We start from the raw sequence: 23628 nt of genomic DNA, 5'->3' as shown, positions 1-23628 counted from the left end.
AATACTAACATCACTAGGATTTAGCAAACTCATTATACAAATGCAAGAAAATAAAATAATCTGCAGAACACTTCATTCGAATACAAAGTCCTCAGTGCTTACAGCACACAAATTACTGCTATGCTGTCATTATGGCTGGCTGGAAAGTATTAAAAGTCAAATTTTAACAGTGAAGAAGCAAATCAATCAACACTTCTAACTTGTATGGACTTACTTTAGGAAATCAAGTAACTTTGTGGGAGTTATAAAATGTGCTGTGTGACCTACTGTTTAATTTTTCAGTTTCTCTACTCTCTAAATGTGGCCTGTCCAAATTCTTCTTATTGGAAAATCTTCCAAAAGAACAGACCACTCTTGAGCCTTCTCAAACTAGATGTGGAAAATAAATATCACCGTTATACACCTGAACCCAAAATGTAGGATGTATTCATATTGTAGGAGAATTATAGAGTAACAGCACATTGTGAAAACTGAGCATGCTGGGAAAATATCAAGTTACTTGAACAAATACAGTATTGTTCATAATATAGTTTTTCCACTTTGGAAACATAATTTGTCATCCTTTCTATTAGGCCCAAGTATTCTGAGTTTCAGATACTTGTACAGAGAAGCTAAGTGGGTTTTTTTCAGCTACATGCAAAGAAATACATGGTTCTTTCTTTTCTATGTCTGAAAATAACTTGTTCACTTTGATAAAAAGTATGCTGCTAGAGAGGTTGGTAATTAAGCCTTTGTAGTTTGCCATCCATTAAAACTTGGTGATCCCACCCAAAGCACTTCATCATCAGAACCATCTGGTGTTCTTTCTGCACAATTACCAAAATACAGAACACATTTTGACTTGGCACTTGCATTTGGTAGACACTTTAGTCATTTTATGAGCAACGAGACAGCATCTTGCCAAAGCACGGCCTCAAAAGGAAATTTCAACACACCAGAATCTGACTTCTATGCTAGGAAGTCCTACCAGGACAGAAAGAAGGAATGTCTTCACCTTCACGTACAAGGTGTCTCTTACCAGTTTCGTTACTCTACATTTCCTCTGTATGTTGATGATTCAGAGCATTACCTCTAGTTTGAGATTCAGTTTCTTTAAAGATATCTGGCTCTGAAATCAAACTAATGATCCACCAGAAATTAAACTATTAGAAATAAAAGAAACCAAAGCCATTTCACAATAATACTCTGAAGAACACTATAAAGAATGTTTTGCATCAGACTCTCCCACCACATTTTTTTCAGTGCCCGTACATACAGTAATAATATGAATGCAGGAAGGTCTGAAAAACAAAGGGAGAAGATAGAAATACAGACTACTCTTAAATGATATTAGCCTTCGCTTTGGCTCTTAGTTTTCAAGACCTACATAGAAGAAAACATCAAACATACTTACAAGAGCATTAATAAGTCTCTCTTGCAGGTTGCCTTTAATTCACTTATTTTACTCATTTCTGCCAGTAAAATTTATGGCAAAAGGTGAAAATTTCTATGCAGTAATGATCTTATTCTCAGCTTCCCCAGGACAACACAAATGGATAGCAAAAAAACCACAAAACAAAAACAACAGCAGCAAAAAAAATCAGAAAGCTCAAATGACGTTTTGACCAATAATTCTCAAATATAGACATTTCAGTTACTTTGGGGAATTCTGAGGATAGGTCTACACTTAACATCCCACAGCTCATAGCATCCCATATTCAAGTACACAAAAGGATGCAAACCTATTTGAACATACACTCTAAGGAATTTCTTTTATATAGTATCCTAGGTGGAAAAAGGTGCTTCTCTCAAACACCTCAACTTATTGAACATACATAGTTTTTGTCTGGTTGGTGTCAAAATGGGCCAACTGCTCTGAAATGAGTGAAAATATATGAAGAAAACAATAGGCAAATATTTTTAAAAATAGCATAGCAAAGAAAATACATCCCAAATGAAAACTACGAGTTCCACAGCAAACAAATAACTTGCTATGCTCCATACAGCATGGAAACCTTTCAAGTACCACAATAATATATAAACCAGAAAGCACAGGTTTTCAAATCTAATCAATCAATCCTACATGGATTTACACCCATCAAATTTTTTTTAGATATAAATTGGACTGATACAGTGAAAGAAAAACAGATTAGATAATTGTAGGCATGAAGAACTTAGCAACATGTTACCAAAAAATCAAGTAAGAAAAATATGTAAAAGATTTGGGTGGAAATTAAACAAGCTATTACTACAAGTAACTTTGCAAGGTTAGTCCCTCAATAAAACAATATTCTGAAGAAACAAGTCTAATTAAATTATAATAGTAAGATGCAAATAAGAGATGGATAGGATATGTAATCACACAAAAATGTATCTGCACAATAGTAAAAGGCAGTGGAACTAATGAAAGTGAGAAACTAGAAACTGTCCATTTGGTGAAGAGATCTATGAGTGCATATAGCAATCGGAGGAATCACAATAATTTTCATCGTTATTAGACAATCTGTTGGACAGATAAAATATAATATAATATATGCACAAGTAAATAAACATTTGATTGCATAGTGTGTCATCCTCATTGGTTGACACTCCAAAGAGTAAACCTCTCCTCTATGGGCAAAAGCAACCTGCACATTACATTCTTATTTTCATACAGGATCTTAGAGCAAATTTCCTAACATCAGAGATTTAAAAAAATGAATACAGTTGATTTATTTCCTGCAGTTTTTCTCCCATTAAATTTTTCATGGCTAATAATATTGTAACAAATAGCAAATTTTCATCAAGTTATATTCTTGATTTTTGAGCATCAGCACGACTCTCTTAAGTCTCTATCAACAAGTGAAAACAAAGAAAGTATTTACTTTCAGGAAGGATAATCAGATTACTGCCACCTTACAAAATCATTATGGGATGTCTCTGTTAATGCAACAACTATCATTACAGCGACACGTAACAACCACAATGTGATGAAAACATACCACACCCAAAAGGAATTACCACATAAAAATGGATAACAATTAAGAGAGAAATCATTAAACTTACACCTTAGAATCTTGAGCAACTGCTATAACATGAGAAAAACTTTCACAGGGAAATATGTGGGAGCTTTTGCGCCAGTAGAATATTTTGCTTTAAATTTTACAGCATCTAGAAAAGGCCAAACACAATGGAGCAGATTAACTAATGTATTACTTCAGTTTTACTATAAGTTAACTTTACAGAAAAAAGTGGAGTCTCATTTGATATGAGACAAAGTAATTAAGTCTAAAGTCTACATTAAAATAGAGACATCCTAACATATCCATCTGACTTAAAAAAATACATATATATGATAGGTCCTTGCTGTACCTTTACTAATAAACCTAGCAGTTTACCATTTATAAAAGTGATTCATTTTGGTGTATTTCTGATGCAAATTCTGCACAAGCAATGACATGAGGCAGTAGTAGACCCATATTTCCCGAGCACATTAAGACTCAGTTGCCAGCTCTGAAAAATGGACAGTTTTTGCATAGCATACGAGCTCAGTGTGTGGTTGTTTCTACAATTGCACTCTAATGAAAGTAAGGAGAAATTGGTGAATATAAGCAGAGCAAGATATATTGTCTGGCCCTATTCTTACCTACCCAAATTGGAACAGGACCCAGCAGAGATTTCCCAAGTCCTCCCCATGCACAAATATATGCACTTCTATATGTTTTGGTCTTCACAACTGTGAATCAGAAACCAGGATCAGCCCAGAAATAACTGCAGTCTGCTTTTCACAGAAACATAATTTTCTTGTTATGCCTTGCTATAGTTATATATCTTGTGATGTTATTCTTGTCATGTCCTAAAAATCTGCATCACCTTTTTTTTGCTTCAGGATGAATTCTGCATTCAGCTGCAAACCAGGAGTCACAGAAGCCACAGTGATTGCACACTGGTTTACCAGGAAAAATAGAACTCACACTTTGAGTTAATCATATCCTATGTATTAACATACTTTTATAGTAATATAATACACACAGTTTGTGTTGTGACTTAAGAACTAAAAGCTAATCATATGTAAAATTAGGTCATTCAAGAAATAACTGCCAAATAAGTTGGAATTAGAGCTGTATACGAACCATTCAATTCTTACACTTGCATCAGTGAACTGGAAAAGCTCAGTAAGCCAGCAAGGCTTAGGTGCTGAAGCTGACACTCCAGAAGTGCCCACAATACCCTCTCCTTTAAACCATTAAAACAATCCTGCCATTGAATGGCAAGGAACAGGAAAGGAGCATATGGGAAAAAGGAAGGAACGCATCAAGAAATAAATCCTTAACAGTACAGCCCTGAAAGATAATTGTTTTCAGGGTCTGGTCAAAAATTATTCCATTCTGTTTAATTCTGAATGCATCTGAAGTTCCTCTTTGTCTAATAATTAATTATAGTACAAAAATATATGAGAGAAAATAATGCTTTTCCTAAACCTCAAATAAAGAAATCTGAAGTCTGCCAATAACAAAATATACTTGTCCTATTCTAATATGTGTTTCTCAACTTCCTGTATACTTATTAGGAAGCACTTCCATCACTGTTGGGCTGCAAAACTTCTATATTGAATTAAAAATGCTATTTTTCACTGAACTCCTCATAGATATTTTCCTGAAATTTAGAACTGTAAGTCAGTCACATAATAAATTAATCTAGAACATCACCAATTGATCCATATATGATCAGGTTACAGCCAGTTGCATTATTCCTAGCTAATTACTTTGTTGCTTATGCTCTAGCATCAACAGTCTATTTTATTTTTCTACCTACTTGGCTGTCAGTTAGGATGAAATTTTCATTGGTTCTTTTGATGAACAGAAGATAGAAAAGTTAAGATATGCTATCTATGGCAGACTAACTGGTTTTGGGGGTATTATTTTAGTTAACAGGCTAAATAACTTTAAATTGCAAAACATGTTTCTACTCATACATTTACATTCCAAACTAGCCAGATACACACAAAATACTCCTGAGAGATAGTCAAGAAAAATGAGAATATGATTGTTCAACTTTTAAAATCCTAAGGAAATCTCTAATCTCAGTCTTTTTTTTCCCCCTTTTTTATGAACAGAAATCCTGTCACACCAATGTATTTTTGGTCAGACTAGTCCATTTAAAACTGCCCTCTGACTTCTGCATACTGTTTTTAATACAGAACAAATACGACAGGATGAACAGAACTCTGTTCCTGAGAAAAGGTGGAAGATGGTGCAGAGCAGTAGGGACACAGGGAATCCTGAATATGCAAAAGAAAAAGACAGCCAAGTGTTTCAAGGAAAAGGAAGATGAAATAAGAATATACACAGCTGTACCAAACTACAGGAAGTATGTAAATCTTCTCTTAAAGTAGCTACTAATTTTGTAAGACTCCATCTTGAGACGACCCTGATATTCCTAAAGATGATGCTGAAACTGGTTCTACAGATTCCCAAGTTTAACTCTAAAAACAAAAGCACACACAAAAAAATTTGCACTGAAATATTGACATTTCACACCTTATGTGCTTCTGGAAATACACTGAACAAATTCCTTGAACTAGCAAGCTAGGTAATAGGAACAATCAACCAATAGCAAATGAGCTCAAGTATGCAATTTTATCATCATTTTAGAAAGACAAAAAATATAACCTATTATAAAGAGATTAAAAAATATATAACTGACACTAAAGAAAACGCCTGGGTTGTGTAAGAGACCTCAAAAATAGCAACAGTAGCATATTTGGCCTGTTTCAGGCCCTTAGCAAAGGTTTTCACTCTCTAAAACAATTAATGAAAATTCACAAATTCAGGCAGACATAAAATATATGAAATATATCTTTTCACAGATGCATATATATGGAATATGTTATCTAAATATTTGTTTAATTATAGACAAGAGAACATAGGGTATTTAACAAATCAGAGAAAACAAAATCTTATTGAAAGACCCTGTTTTTACTGGAAATCTGGACTAGCCAGATGCTGCTACATAAACGGATTAGCTGTTTGTGTATGCTACACAGTCTGAGAAGGTCTGAAGGAGTAACAGGGTTGGCAGGGGCCACAGACCTCATTAGGGGTCATCACTGAGAACCTACAGCTTTGGTGGTTACCAAAGCCATATTTTTGTATGGGCTGCAAGAGACAGTTGAGACATACTACAACACATCCTTCAATTCTGCTCTTGCCATGAATGCCACAGAAATTCATTTGCACAGTTCCTTGCAAGCCTACTCTTATTTGCAAAGCAAATCTGTAGCAGCATTTCTTTCGGAGAGAGCGAGAATGTGTGCAGGTGAAGAATTTGACTCTCCATCCTAAATGCATTCAATTAGACCTGCGCAAGTGATGTGCCTGAATGAACTACTCACCTAAACCGAGTAGCTTAAACAACAAGTCAATAGCCTCAGCTGTATGCAAAAGCAGATGAGACATACCCACACATGCAGAAGATGCATCAGAAGTCTAAGCTAACACTTTCACAAGGTATCCCTGATTTTGTCTAGTCTTATCTGTCTATACCACAACTGTCTTCTAATGTATAATTTGTTAAAAGACATCTGAAATGCCTTTATTTAACACAACACATTGTGACTACTCAAATAACCAGAAGAAAAAAGTATTTTCACAGTAAAAGAATAATAATATATGGCCAGGTGATAGTTCAAATCAAAACACTGATCCTTAATCTTTCAGTGCCAATAATATGAAAGATTAAATTGCTGATAGCACTCAAATACAGCTTTATTTTCAGACCTAAAGTATGCAAGATTTCTCCACCATAAAAACTGCAAGTAGAACACTTGTGAATTATGAAGGTCCTTCCTTTCTAAACAAATTTAGAAAATGTAATCATCCTTCACAGGTGAGATATTCTGTTTATTCTACAGAGAATCATTTAAGTCTAAATTAAACTCTTCAAATGTTTTTGATGATTGCTGCAATAAGGACACAACAGGGAAAAGATCTGAGAAGAGAATAACATGTGCTAGATAAATGGCTGACAGACATGTTTCTAGTATATGAAACAACTGTGTTTAAAAAAAAAAATCAGTATTATTTTATCAAGCATAAAAACTAATATGGCTTATCTGTCATAAGTGAAAATGCCAATCTGCACTCTCCTCTTTAATTATCTTCAATATGTACTGAGTACGTCAAAGATAAATAAAATATATAGGTCTTTTCAGCATTGAAAAAAAAACCCAAACCTCTAGTGGTACAAAGACACCTTCTAGATACCAGACTGTCAGGAAGCCCTGCCCATCTGCCATTTAAAAATGAGGTCTCTTTGAGTGTCTTGACCTTGAATAACCAAATAAAGGACAGAATAAAAATGGCTTGTCTGTTAAAAATTTAAGACATTAGTCCTGCCACAGATTGCTTAGCATCTGAGAAACTCAGAATCTAAACTAGATTTTGGTAAGACAAGTAGTGACAAGAAGTAAAGAAAGAGGTTAAAAGCACAAGATGAATATCTAGCATTCTCTGCTTTTTTTTCTGACCCTAACCTCAAACTTCACAGACAGAAAGAACATAACCCAATAGGCACTCATCAAAAACTTGTGGAAGGGACTGTTTCATACGTTCTCCTCTTACAAGCTGTCTCTAAACTCATACTTGTTTAGCAGTTCTTTAAGAACACTTCTGCCAGCAGTCAAGGAAAATTCGAATATAAAGTCACATAACTACACTGTCGTGGTTTAGGGCTGGGCCGGCCACTAAATCCTGGCCAGACGCTCTCTATTAACCCCTCTACCCTCCCAAGAAGGGAAAAAAGAATAAGGGAGAGAGACTTTATGGGTTGGAAAATAAAACTAACAGATTTAATGAAACAATAAGACTAATATTACAGGATAATAATGTAAATAGGAAAATAATGGAATATATACAAATTTGTACAAATATATCTACAAAACTAATATAAAATCCTCCCCCTACCTCCCCCCAGTGACGAATACATCACCAGAGGCTCTGCAGAGCAGGGCACTGGAAACGTCCCAGACCAAAATCAGCAGCAGTGGGAGCTGATGCAGAACACACAGATCAGGATCAGAGGCAGATGAACCAGCAGGGTCTGCTCAGACCTCGGCCACTGCAGGATCCAAACGGACAGAAGGGTCTGAGATGGAAGGGCTCTAAGATGGAAGAAGGGTCGAGATCCTCGTGATCCCTCAGCTTTTATACTGAGTATGACGTGTGTGGGATGGAATACCTCGTTGGTCAGTTTTGGGTCTGCTTGCCCCCTGTAGGTGCAGACACGGCACCCATGGTGAGGCACTTGGCCTTGCGCTTATCAGTTCACAGTCTGGGAAAACCATGCTGTTAGTTTTCAGCAAGTTCAGCCACTTACAAGAGACTGAGCTGAAAAGTCAAATCACTAAATAGAAAATTAGTTCGATTTAGCTCAAACCAGGACACTACACCATTACTGAAAAACAGGTGCAAGATATTCTACTACAGATTTTGGTTATTTGCAGTATGATGTGCCTGCCAGTTCATGACCTAAATTATCTCAACAGTAAATATTTTTAAAGAGAAATCTCAAAAGAATAACCGGGAATACTAAAATCCAGGTGACTTAAAAACAGTTGTGTGAGGCACCCTATAAACTGTCTTTTCAACCTATAACTTGCTTATCCTGGTGCTAACACTCTTATTTCCAAGGAATGCTCAGTGGTCATTTACATACTGCCCAAGTTAAACTGTAGTAGGACTGTCTTTGTCAAGTGTCTTCTCTAAGAATCATTTGTCTTCCTTAAGGACATTTGCCTTCCCTAGCAATGTACCCCCTGGAGGCTTTCTTGTCCATATCAAGCCATTAACAAATGGGCTGAAGAGGGAGAAGACCAAGACAGGCTCATTTCACCTCCCTGGTTGATGTTCCCGTGGAGACTCTGTACAAAAGTCAATGCTGTACCATTTGCACTATTTAGCTTCCTTTGTAATAAAGGAATCTCACTGAAACCAAAGTGTTCTTGCTAGTATAGTTGAAATGGGCACACTGACAAAGATCAGATCCAGACATACAGCATTTCTGCATGGCAGTGCTCAGTCTGCTGCTGGTCCTGGGAACTTTCCAGGTTTATGGGCAAGATTTGAGGTTTAGTGTACAGCATGGTCCCTGTCATCTTCATTACAGCAGGATAATGGGGAACACAGGGTATGAGCCTGCTGGCAGACTCAAAGCAGAAGAGCTGAACTGCAGCTCAGGGTTAGACTCTTAAGAGGAGAGAAGCAACTGAGGAGAAGGGCCTGCAACATTGCTCTTGCTAGTGGGTCAGTTTGTAATATGGAGCTTTTGGAAGATAAGGGGTCCAACCTACATAAGGGTCATAGGTCTAAAGTTACCATTGTACATAATTAGGCAATAAGAAGCTTATTACATGCCTGATTGAGTACCTCATAATTAAGGGCTTGTTCCAAAGCCTGTTTAAGTCAATAGGAATCTTTCTATTGACTTCGAGCCCTGCCTACTTAGTTGGATACTTCTCTTCCCATGTCATAACTCAGCAGCTGCCATCAGAAGGCACTCAAACTGACAGCCTCATGGCTTAACCACAAAGGTGCTGGTGAGAGGACGCTGTCGTTTAAGGACATTTGACCCCGTTTTGTAGCTCCAGCTGCCTGCTGACCTTCAGTACCTGGGACATCTACTTGGTCAGAAGAGAAAAAAATGTATTGACATGACTTGAGGGAAAGGGTAGGACCGAGAGACTTCTTGTGTTAACTGGAACTAATTTTTGTTGATGCATGTACAACAACATAGGCTATTGGCACAGAATACAGAATGTACACACACATTTTTCAATCCAAACAAAAGAAACAGAGGTATGGCAAAGTTCCCCCTAATACACATAATACATTATTTATATACTTCCCTGACCATTAGGCAGTATCACATAATAATAATTTATACAGTTACATATATATGCATATGTATTAATTTTGAAAATGCATACTGTGTGGCCACACTGTAAATTGCCACTGACAGATGTTGTGGAAATCCCCCTTATTTCATGGATCATTGATCCAATGTGTAAATCCTTCTCAGATTACAAGCCATTGACCAGATAAACCATAAGAGCTCCAAAGGGAAATAGCCTTCTAGGTCTGTTGAGCAAATTCAGCAAGAGCACATGCACCTCAAATCAATATGCAAAAACTTCTTTGAAATTAGGATCCTGATCCTGCAAATCCTTATTCCCATAACCTATAGGTCATCTCAGTATAGGTCTTATACATGTATCAGCCCCCCTCCGAGAAAAACAACATCACACTATTCATGTTATATGTGTGTGTTTCCAAAATTAAGACCTAAATACAATTGGAAGAATAAAGTCTAGAAATAATTCAGCCTTGTAACATTTTCCACTTAAAATAAATACATACTATGATCTACATAAAACAGAAAAAAATAGTGTCATTTATTTAATTAATAAGTGGGAAAACTTCCATCTATAGAGACCGACTTTTTTAATTTGTGTACTATCCAAACATTCAAAGCAGCTAATTAGACTTTTCCACCATCTTTGATTCTATTAACAATCACAGATTTTAAGCCAATTCTGCAAATTTACAGCTATGATTCAGCAGCTGAATGCCTGTGAAAAATCTATCTGTTAGTAATACAGACAGTGCTCTTACAATAGGATTTTGCCTTTTAAGCATTTTGTTAGATAACCTATATTTTCCTTAATTTCAGGTCTGAGGCAAATACAAATTCAAACTACAGAAACACAAATGTTATTTTCTGTGGTGCTAGAACACTGTTATTTTCCAGATCACTCTAACATGAGGTAACTATTATCGATTGTGAAAGCACAACAGGTGGGTCACATGAAAGGTCACATTAGTTTTGTTCACAGGGCCAAACAGAAGGTCTTCATTATCCATAATAAAAACAGAAGCAAGTAATAAAATATATCATTGCAATAATATATCTCTCAGTTCATACGCTATAACCTCATACATTAGATCCTACCATTTCTAAATACTGCTGTTGGCTCCAGGAGCACAATTATTTTTGCAGTTGCTACTTATAAAAATAATATTATAAATCATAATTTGACTTGCAAATTTCCACACTGTTCTTTTAAACTGCTTTTTAAAATGTTTTTCTGGACAAACCTCCTCAAAGCATGAGTTCACTTAGAAACATTACGCACTTTAAATGGCCAATAAGGCAGCAAAGATTTTTAGTAATTCCTGTCATTAGTGTAATAGCAAATCATAGTACCTAGAAGTAATTAGGCATCTTGTTTAAATTCTGATGGTAAATTAAAATAGAGTCATAACTCAGACATGGTGTAAGAAAGTCAAAACACACTAGATCCTTACACAACAGTCTTCAAGACAAACTGGTTGACCAGCTCCATTCATTGCTTGCAATGCACATGTGTGCACATACACATCTGTATTCTCATCGGTGCACCAGCATAGGCAACAAAGGTTTATAGCTATAAAGTAAATATAACATATTTTTCCATCTACTGAAAGTATATTTAATTTTTGTCACTTAGATTTCTCACATGTATATCATTCATTTTAAATACATTTCAATACAAATTAAAGAATAACTGTATTTAAAAGAACATCAGCCTTTAACATTTATTTCAGAGAAAGTGGTTAATATTTTGTGTTTCCTTCCAGACAAATACATTTCTAACTTAAATTTTACTTTTATTTATTTCTAAATGGTGCCTAAATACTTCTAGGCTGAATGATAAGTAGACTATTCTCCCATGCCTTCTTCTGCTGCTGTGCATTCCCATCTCAGGATGAACATACCTGGATATTACATAGAATTGGAACCAAAGGGTATAAAATAAATTTGCATTTGCCTAAAACATCATTTCCCAAAATAACATGTGTTACAAGCACCAGTACTAACAGTCCCATGCCTTCCTGTTGATATTATAGCAACAAAGAGAAGGCCTGCTCTTGAAAGCAGTAGCTTGCTATCAGAAAGCACCACGTGTTATTGGAAACAGCAAATGTATGGAACAATGTACAGCTATCTGTGAAAACTAAATACTTCTGCTAGAAGGACTTTCATGTTTGGTTCCAAAAAAAACGAGCTGCTTATCAGTCTGTCACGTAACCATGCAAAGCTCATCTTGGGGCATGTTTTGTCTGCAGAGTGACTCGCACTCTAGCAGTGAGGCAGCCCCAGCTGACGCAGGGCCTCACTCCTCCGAGCCCCTCATTCCTACAAGTTTCAGGACAAAGAGTTTCATTTCAGAGCCACACCTGCTGTCACTTCTGACAAACTATTTTGTCATGTGCTTCCTTAAGAGGTTTAAAAAGCTCTCTCATTATTTGAAAATATTGAGCTGCAACTTCTTACTTTTTCACACCTTACTCCTCCCCCCCTCACAGCTCAACAGGCCAGTATTAAATGTCCTAGAACATAAATCGGTACGTCTATTTCCATGTTGGGTGAGCAAGGGTGTGGAGGATCTCAAGCATTTTAGGTCAAGAAAAAGGTCTCCTTGGTTACAGCATATCTGATACAGACACACACTATGTGGTATTCTCCACTTTACAGGGTATGCCAAAATCTTTATCTATAAAGTGCTGAAATAAAAGCAGTGGCAGGTAAATAATTTAGACATGAAAAAAATGCACCTTGGAAGCACAGTTTGACCAAACACAATGTGTTTGATTCTCTTGCTGCTTATGCTAAAAACTCCAAGGTGTTATTAGAATTATTCCAATCATTTTAGGTAACTAAATTTGTATTTCACTTTTTGCTTACGTTTCTGTGTGCACTGTACTCAAAGCCGTTTTCAAAAAGGAGTATAATTAAAATATATATAAAGTCCTCTCACTGTCTCTCTGAACTTTAGAATAAATTAGTACTTTTTGACAAATCACCTAAAATCACAGTGATAAAGTAGTAAAAAGGCTTTTTGCCTTCCAGATCTCAGGGAAGCGTAAAGCTAAATGAACCTAATCTAAAACATGGTATGTAGCTGACATACTGTAAAGAAAGCCTAATGTAAAAATTAAAAACATTGGAGGAAAAATTTTCAATGTCAGTAACATTATTTCTATAATTTACAAAGGTCAATCATTTCTGGACAATCTTTTGAAAGATTTACAATATTTACAATTCAGCTATTTCAACATCTTTCATGGTATTGGTACAATAAATTGAATATTTAGTTTCTTCAGTGCTTCTATCAAAGCATTAGCTACACTATAGTTAAAATGGGGGACCTATGTACAAATGGCTTATAATCAGGTATGGTCCCATCTGCACTATTAACTGTTCCTCTGAGAATCCATGAATAATTAGATTTGTTGTAAGTGTAGGGTGAATTAAAGATAATACTATGGTAAGATTGGCACCTATGGTAGCTGTTTCTAAAACAAAACTAGTAAAACAGCTGAAATAGGAGCACCCATAGCAAGATTTGTAAATTCCCAATGTAAATGCCAAGTCAAAGCTGGCCTGAGTTTGAGAGGTGTTTGGCAAACACCTCTTCCTCCCTGATTCTAAGAGCAAGCATCTTTCAGAAGTCAACCACATCCACTTTAAAGTGTCAGCGTGAATCAGAACTTTAACTTTAGAAATTCCTGCTCTGAAAACATCGTTCTAAAATTTCAAAAAGGTCATGAAACTCTGGAAGAAAGCCAATGCATTCTGCATTCAAAAATTGCAAATTCCACCTCACAAATGTACCCTCCTCCCTCTCACTTAAGTGCTGTTCTTAGATCTCAAACACATTTCTTGATTAGCAATGAAAGTATATGCTAACACATCAACTTTGGCTGGCTGGAAAAGTCATCTATGAACAATGAAACCAAATCAAAAGCTTAGCCTTTGGATTTTACTTGTACGATTAATCTGTAGTGTCTATTACCTTGATAGAATTCATATACTATTAATTCCACTAATTTGAGCAGCATACTCCTTGACTTGAGGAAATGTCAGACTTTGGTCAGTATAAGAAATTATATTACATCCTATGGATGATGAAAAAAAAAAAAAGGAAGGAAAAACCTTTGTACCAACTGAATTGAGGTGTTGTGATCTCAAATCAGTTGTTCTGCACGTACGGATATAATGACAGGAAAAAAAGTAATTATAATTAGGTGTCTATTTTGATTTTTCTCTTCATAGTATCCGTGCTGAATGTCATTTGATTTTAACAGACTATAAAGTCATTTCAGGCAGACTCTGTATATCCTTGCAGTTACTGGTCTACTTGGAGTCTCTAGTACAACAAAATTTTCATATGCAAGTATTTAAACATTTTAAGGCTTAAAATAAAGAACATTTAAACAGTATGGTGACAATCCAGAAAGGCAAAACAAACCAAAAAAATCACTGATCTGAGCAATGTATCAACAACTGATTTTGAGGGATTAAAAGAGATAAATAATCAAGGAACAGAAGAAAATAAAGGGGAAAAAAAGAAAAAAGAAAATAAAATGAGGGGAAGGAAAGAAAAAAGATAAAAAAGATAAAAAAGATAAAAAAGATAAAAGAAAAAGAAAAAGAAAAAGAAAAAGAAAAAGAAAAAGAAAAAGAAGTAAACAAAAATTTTTAAAAATAAAAAAGAAAATTAAAAAAAATAAAAAGAAGAAAGGGGAAAGGAGAAAGGAGATAGGAAGAGAAAGAGAAAGAGAGAAAAGAGAGAAAAAAAAGGAGAAAGAAAGAAAAACATAAATAAGTGAGGCTCAGGTCAATTAAAAGTCTGATTTTGTAATTGGAGCTACACTACAGTTGAGTCATGGGCCCAAAAAAAGTCTTACTTGACTTTAATGGGACTCCATATTGTGCCTAAGGGCCTGTAACATGTAAGGAGGACATTCATGAGGATAGAGTCCTATATTTTCAACTAATATCTTTATTGAAATTGAATTTCTATGACTAAGATGCCCAGTTATCTACTCCTACTTGCCTAGAAATTTTCACTAACATAACTTCACTGGCAGCAGTAAAGCTACTCTATCATTACTCTACCACTACCAAGAAATTGACAAATTCTTATCAGAGAATATTCACACCACATCACTTCAGGTATCGAGCATCAATGCCTAAATCAGGAGCTAGGGCTTTCTATACAGTTACTGATGTGCCCAGAATCATAAAAGCAATGCAAATAGGAGATCCTCTCTCTCTACTTACTGCATAAAGGAGCCTGAAGTTAGATAAGCTGTGTATACTACACAGAGAACACATAAGACAACTAAGCTTCTCCAGGAAAAAGATTACCTCAGGTTAAATAAATGGAATATTTATATAAAAAGAAGATCCAGAACACATAAGGACATGTCTAAGAATTACACTTTGAGAAAAGTTAGTCTTGGAAGTTTCAGTAAGTTTTAAATGCAGATTTTCACAGAATCATTAAGGTTGGAAGAGACCTCTAAAATCATCAAGTCCACCCATCAACCCAACCCCACCATGCCCACTAAACCATGTACTAAAGTGCCACATCTGCTTTCTTCTTGAACACCTCCAGGGATGGGGACTCCACCACCTCCCTGGGCAGCCTGTTCCAATGCTTGATCACTCCTTCAGTAAAGAAGTTTTTCCTGATATCCAATCTAAACCTCCCCTGGCACAACTTGAAGCCATTTCCTCGTGTTCTGTCACGGGTTACACAGAAGAGACCAACACACACCTCCCTACAATCAACCTCCTTTCAGGTACTTGTAGAGAGTGATAAGGTCTCCCCTCAGTCTCCTCTTCTCTAAACTAAACAACCCCAGTTCCCTCAGCCGCTCCTCATAAGATTTGTTCTCCAGACCCTTCACCAACTTCATTGCTCTGAACATGCTCCAGTGCCTCAATGTTCTTGTAGTGAGGGGCCCAAAACCGAACACAGTACTCGAGGTGCAGCCTCACCAGTGCTGAGTACAGGGGCACAATCACTTCCCTACTCCTCCTGGTCACACTGTTTCTGGTACAGGCCAGGATGCTGTTGGCCTTCTTGTAATGTAAATCTTCTTATGTAAAATACATAATTTCATCATAAGATGTTCAGATTATTATGAAGGATTCACCACTGGAGAAATAATTTAGGTAAAGGGAATTAATTCAGTTCTGATTAACAGATTGTGATAATAAATCCATAAACCTAAGGAATGTTTTCCCAGAAACAGAAGTAAAAGTCAAAATACTCCAAGGGATATTTAAAAATATACTAAAAGAGGTAAGAAAAAGATGGTTTGGAATTGCAGTGGTAATGAGGAATCATTTATATTAATAGTCATAGAATATTTTAATAACTTCAATTCATTACACTAGTATAAATGGGGGGGATGTTTCTTTAACAATAGTATTGCAATGGTATTCAAATAGTAACAAAGCAGTATTGCATCTTATTGGAAATACAAACTATTTTCAACTCTTACAAAATGCTGTCATTTGTGATCTCTACCAGGCTATCTGCTACCTACAAAGTTAACCTAAAACTTTCTGAGCTCGTAGCTCCAACACAAGTACTGGAGCTTCTTCAGTTGTCCAGATTTCATTCAACACTTCTGTATCTCTGCATTCTTCACAAGACAACAAAACTACACTATAGTAACCTTAATCCGTAATTAATCCTTCTTTATGTAGATCTGAAAATTAAAATTAAGATGACAGCATTACGTTCATATCAAGGACAACTGTCAATGCCACCATTTTATAAGTAGACACTGTTCATACAAAACTGTTTCAGAAACACAGCATAAGAAGTTGCAGTTTATTTTAAAAAAAAGTTAATATGGCAAGATGTAAACTTATTTCTTATTTCCCTGCTCTGTTTGCTCAAGCTAAAAAATTTGCTTCTGTTTGCTTCTGTACCATATCGTAATCCAGCCTCAAAATACATAATGTCAGATGATTTCCTAATCCATTACACACTTCCAGGAAAATAATACTGTATCTTAGAGTGCTGAAGTTGCATTTACTGAAAAGTAAAAGTATTTCCAGCCTAGATTTGCTTCCCACCCCACCTTCAGTGTGCTATCACCTTCATTTATTTTTCCGGACCAAGCAAATCAGTTCTTAAATGCTATGCCTCATTTTCTTTTACAGGCAGTTTCCAAGAGGCACTGGCATCGAATGAGCTATGAAACTACACTGAAGACTCAGACTCAATATCTTAGCAACTGGATGTTCACTGTCTGTTGACCTCACAGCAAATGAGCTTCTACCTTATGTTTTCTGAATGATCAAATCTTTTTAGATTAGAAATACTTAGCAGAAAGTTGCAACCATCCTTTTTAAGTTTGCTTTTTAAAGCATCCTATAATGCTCTCTTTACCAAAGACAGATTATCTGACTGATGCATTTCCTTCTACATTTGTCCAGCCAAATCTAACAAAGAAAACAAAGCTGGCATCGTAAGTGGTTTTTTGCTCTCCCTGACTGAATGCCGCCTATGCCAGTTCAAGAGGAAAAACAGACTAACCCTAACCTGCTTTTCTCTAAAACTTTTGCACATAGGCACCAATTAAAATATTGAATCCATGAGTTTAAATAGGAGGTCTCTCATTCAACATTAATGACAATCCCCCACCACACATTGCCTACAAGTTAAAATGCATCTGCTTAAAAAAAATGTTTTCAGTACCAGCAAGCATGTTAATTGTAGTAAAATGAACAATACTGAAATTGTTTGAAGATAGAATTAAATTTAATGAAATTCACAAACAAACCCCTTTTAGAAAGTAACAACAGTTTTTTGAACATTAAAGAGAAGCTCATTATATCAAGACAACTTCAATATAAAAGGCAACCCAACTTCAATCACTTCATATCTGCATGTTAACGAACTTGCTGTGTGCAGCAGGGACTGAACAGAGTAAGTAATGCGAAGACTGTCTTAAAGCATACAGTACAGTTAAAAAAAAAAACACAACACGCCACCTTTCATTCGTACCTTAATAGCAACTGAAATTATTTCAAACATAACACAAAGGGAAGATGATACTTAGTAAAGGTTTCTTTAAGACATAACATTTCTTGCACATTCTTTCAGCATTCACATGCTGTCAGCATCACTGTGGCAAAGACTTTCAAGTTTTAGCAGACAGATACCGCCCAGTACAAAGTCTTTGTCATAATAATTTCATTGCAGCCCCCTGATCAAACATCCAGACAAATCTGAGACTGAAAAGTGAGAGCTAACCAGTGACCTTTGATTAGAACCACAAGCACCAGTTTTAATAAAATGCCTCATTCATTGCCTTCCACTGCCAACAAGGAAGGTGTGTTTGAGCCTGAAAAATGTAGTCAATATACCATTTAGACCCATATAATGATTCCTATTATTCACAGTTAGAATTTGTGACTGTGGCAAGTGAAACATAGACATCTTAAAATAGCTAAATGAAAACACACTGACAACATTCTACCTTTAAAGTATATTCAGGAGCCTGTCTCTGCCTTTCTGTTGCCTGCTGCTGGCTTTCATGTCTTGCTGATCGTATTGTAATAGGGTTGGCTTTTTTCACCCACAAACCTTCATTTACACAATGTTTGGTTTGTTAGTATTTCTCAAAATCTATGACTGTTGGCAAAATCCAGTTTTAAGGGGCCTTTAAATTTGAACTTCACTTAAGTAACAGTGCCCCATTCAAATATACATTTATAAAGCTGCCTTTTTGTGTATTATACACGAATATTTGTATATTAAATTCTGAAAATTCAACTCATTTCTGAAGCTGAATTTCCTATCAAACTTTGAGGTAAGGTTGTAAAAAGATTTTGCAAACTTGAGCAGTTGTTCAACACGTTTTTGCTTAATTTTATTTTTTTTTTGCTGGTCTCTAATACAGAGGTTCAAGGAAATACAATTAAAATCCATTTCACATATTTGTGCTTTAGCATATCAGGCAAGAGGACAGAAAGGGGGTCTTATCACATTTATTTCCCACTTGAAAAGCAAAAGTCTTAAGCAGGGTAATAAATATTCAAATGACTTTGCACCACTGAGCTACCGTATCAAGCTAATGATCTGTAGTCTGGAGCTCCATAAAAAGGAAGCTTACTGCCTGCCGTCACCTAGAGGTGTTGCTGTAAACACTGTGGGGGGATATTCTCCTCTCAGTGTGTGTGCACGTAACTACACTTAATCTTGTTTTCAAGACAGAATATATTGCTGAGTCGTAAAGCAGAAAGACAGGATGAAACAAATGCAGAAAAGTGCAAGGACAAAACAAATAAAAAACAAGTTTCTGGAGATTTAACTTCTTTCTTCACTGTGCTATGAAGGAGTAGGTTTGCACTTCAGGCCTCACTTGTGTGCTCACAAACAGGAGAAATACAGATGCTCAGTCATAAATATGGTGGGACCTCATGGCTAGTTAACTAAGAGCAAGATGGGCGAACTCCACAGCCTGCTAGAGCCTGCTGTAATCTTGAATTCACTGTAACAGAACTACTGATGTTATAAAGTGGTATGGCCCACTGCATAAGAGAGCAGTCCCCTTCAGGCAGGAAGAAAACAGGAATAAACTACAGACTTGTTATGAATAGTCTGCATCCTTGCTAGAGTACAGATCAAGCAGACATATGCTCCATCAAATGCCATGGAGAAAAGGCAGCTCCAAGTACATAAAAAACTATTTCTAACTGCATATGTAATGGTATAAAAAGTCTTATCTTTATTACAAAATATTGCATAAGAAAAAAAAGAGAGATGGTCTGCAATTTAAACACAGGCCTGGAAATGAGCCACATCTTCCAAGTTCGAATTCTGGCTAGGACCCAAACCATCTTGAAACCTTCCTGCTTCAGTTTCCCAACTGGAAAAGTGAGAATAAACATGCTTGCCTACAGTATTTCTTTCTCAAGAGTGGAGGATTAATTAAACACAGTGTACTAGTATATTTTCTATTTAGAAGCTCCAATGTCCCATATAATCTCTAAACAAATGTAAAAGACAAATAGCAAACATGCATATTCTCTCTTACATACAGTCACTTTCTAACTTGCAAGAGACTTTAGATATGGTTAGGTAGATGATTTAGAGAAAAAGAGAGACAAATACAATTCCAAGGAAAAGGCACATAGAAGCAAAAGTAAAGCTCTTCCAAGCTCTGTACATGTACAGTACATAAACATGTACTCTGTTCTGAGTCTTTCTCTTACAAAAGCACTAACCTTCTTCTATATCTGGATCAACATCCTTGTCATCAGAAACCCTCAGGTACTTCAAACCAAAGTCGGCAGGGCTTTAAATGACAAGTAACCCAGAACTGGATAGCAAGGGAGAGTGAAGCCATTTCTCTCCCTCTCAACATAACGTAAGCCAGGATTTTTCTGTCTCTGCTTTGTGTTTTATAGATTGCACAGCAATCCCTGCTGGCCCAAAGATGGCTGATGGTGCCTTCTCACCTAACAAATACAGCAAGCAGTGCCTTGCCAGCTCTTTGGATTTTTAAATCAGTTGGAAGAGGTTCTGTTCAGTTATAAAAATAATACATTATCAGATAACAACTTTTGACCTATCACAACTCTGTCAGGGCTGAACTACTCAAGTTTACTCAGCAGCTATTCAAACTCCAAGACCTGAATCAGATCACAATTTCTCCCATACCAGGATACAGCTAGAGATCAGCCTCAGTTCTGCAAGGTGGTGTACACAGGCTTTCACAGCTTCCTTCCAGGACCTGCCTACAGTATCTCCGGTGTCTCTGGCATGTCCAGAAGTGGCAACCCTTAAGTGGTCAGTCTCTGCTGACTTTTCATTTCTGGCAGACACCTCTGAAACAGAACTGCCAGAAAGCAATAGAGTCCCAACTCTGAACACAAGTGAGATGTTTAATAAGAATGAGAAGCTAAGACAGCTAAGACTTCTGTAGCATCTAAATGACCATTTTGACAAAGAAAAAAAAAAGAGGAAAAGAGAAAACAGAGGAAAAAGAGAAAACAGAAAAAAGAGGGAAAAAAGGAAGAAAAAAGGGAAAAGGAAAAAATATATAAAAAAGAAAATAGAAAAAAGAGGGGGGGGAAGATAAAAAAAGAGGAAAAAAATTTGTTATGTTTCATTTGAAGGATAAAAATATCTCCCCATTACCTTCTTCATTGCAATTCATAAGGTTTACTCAACTTCCAAAGGAAGCCTTCTGAACTCCCCAAGCATGCAAGTCTAGCTTATGCACAACATACAAGCAAATATTTTGCAGCTACAAAATAAGGCTCACAGAATTTGTTTCTGTTTACCCCAGGCCTGAATGACCCCTGAAAATACAATAAAAGTTTAACATCCTGATTCATTATATATTCACCAAAGCAATACTGAATGGCTGAGAAACTTCATCACCTTCTAATGCTTTCTTGATTGTATTTATACATTTTAACCACTTGAGACAAAGACAACTTCTTAAAAGTGTTTTAAGTACTATAGAGTCAACAAAACCCAGGAAAATCTACAGCTATCTATCTGAAGCTGCTGATACTGTCTATGTGTGTACATATCACACCTTTAATGACTTGGTACTTCTCATTCTCATTCTATAACAGGAAAAGCTAGTGACAGACTAACTTATCAGAAGGTTAAATTTCCTAGTTTTTGTTATATGAGGTCTGTGCAATCATGGATTTTAAACATAATTTAGATTTAGAGTAGAACTAGTCTTTGTTTCCTCTAGATGATTAAAAAATTGCTTAATGTACATTCACATGGTAGACATTTTTTCGACTTTTCACTTGCAGACAACTAAATAAAATTGCTGCTGTAATACAATATAATATTACCGTTTGTTTCTTTCCTGGAACTGCCTGGCCTTTACACGAACATTGCCACCAAAATGGAGCACACAAGACTGTTAAGCATTAGCCCCAAGTTAAGTGGTAACATGATCTATTTAGTGGCACACTTACCAAGTCAGTTCCACTGCTGTTTATTTAAATAGAAATTGAAATATTAGCTGTTCAACAAACTCCAGGCATTCTATGCAGGAAATTGAGAGGACTCTAGACTTTCCTATAATGAGAGAATTTTTGACAAGTTCTCCCTAAACAGTTTCTTATTCTGAAGTACAGTAATAACTCTAATAGTCAAGAAAAAGGAAAAAAAAGAAAAAAAGAAAAAAAAAACACCACCAAACACACAATGAAGCTGCAAGAAGAAAAATGTAGCCAGGATACACACAGTGCAGATGTACTGGTAAGCATCATTACTTGAAAGTAACAAAATCTTTAAGCTCTGCAATTACAGGCTAAATGAAAAGTTACTCTGCCCAAAATAATGAAATGGTCAAATGGATTCCTGACAGTACACGTTGTTTGCTGAAAATCTGCCTCAAGACATAGTTTTACTATGTTTTACTTCCTTTTAAATCATGGAAGAAGAGAGATCTACCTACAAGGTACTCAAGGGCATTAGCACTATTGATCAACAAACACTACAGATACAGTAGCTAACCAGTTTTTGTCATATAACTTTGTGATCACTTAAAAAATTCTGTGCAAGACCCTTATTTTTCTTTCTGTATATATACCTTAAATGTTGTGACCTGAGATTATAGAGCTAAGGAATAATTTTGTACTCCACTGTTGCCACCTGTCACTGAGTATTTCCTAGGGGTAGTGCCACTATTCCCAGAGCTTCACACATCAGTACAAAGGGTTGAGTTTTCATTCTAAACCAGCTGCCTCTGAACGTTCAGCCGTAAAGATTTTGATTTCCTCATAGGTGCATTGCAATGCAGGAAAACCCAAGGAGAAGACAAGCAATGTTATCTAAGCAAAGTAAAATCATTATGCCTGATCAAAGCTACCACACAGCTAGTTTTGATCAATTAGCATGGTGTAAATACCATATTCTACTGCAGTATAAACTTCAGAATTAACCCTGCAATCTTTTAGTGAACAGAACAGCCCAAAGATAATCAAATAACCTGTTTCCCCTTGCAAGGACTTTTGAATCATCATTTATGTAATTTTTCTCATGCTTGAAAGTATTAGATATATAGCACAAATTATGCTGGTTCTTGTTTATGACTGAGCAGTACTGTTCAGCTTCTTAGTTGTCTTTTTCTTAGTAGAAAAGTACTACTTTATTTTACACATTTTCATTTTTAATAGATTATTCACTTGCTTGATACTAAATGGAACAAATGCCTTAGTAACGTAATCAAAATTATGCAGGCATGTGTTTCCAAAATTAATTTTGATATTTCCTGTCACTGAACTTGCCTCATCAGAGCATAATAGTAATTTTACAGTTGTAGCAACGCTGATTTCACCACATAAGAATCCACAGGAACATTTGAAGTTGCACATGTTCAAGATTTTTTCCTGAACAGCTACGCAGCCCCTTAGTTTCAAATTCCTATCATCTTCCTTTTAAGTCAAACAGAAACCAGGCTCAGAATTTCCAAAGAACAACAGTTGAAATTGCAATCTATACACAGTTACATTTTCTCTCCCACAAGCAGATGCGAGTCTCAAAAATCACTACTATCCTTTTGCCCGGCATTTAAATTGTTTTCCTAGTATCTAAAACGTGTATCTTGATCCTTTTAAGTAATTAGGCAATCAGTAAAAAAATAATTTGGACTGCTACAATTATTGTTCAAAGCTTAATTTCTATATGCACTGCAGGGGCTATACTGAACATTTATTTTATGAAAGTCCTTTTCCTCCTGTTTCACATGGCATTTTCCAGAAAATAAGCAGTTGCACAAA

Source organism: Mesitornis unicolor, unplaced genomic scaffold, assembly GCF_000695765.1.
Source record: "Mesitornis unicolor isolate BGI_N332 unplaced genomic scaffold, ASM69576v1 scaffold18994, whole genome shotgun sequence".
Lineage (NCBI taxonomy): Eukaryota > Metazoa > Chordata > Aves > Mesitornithiformes > Mesitornithidae > Mesitornis > Mesitornis unicolor.
Note: the sequence above shows the minus strand (reverse complement) of the source record.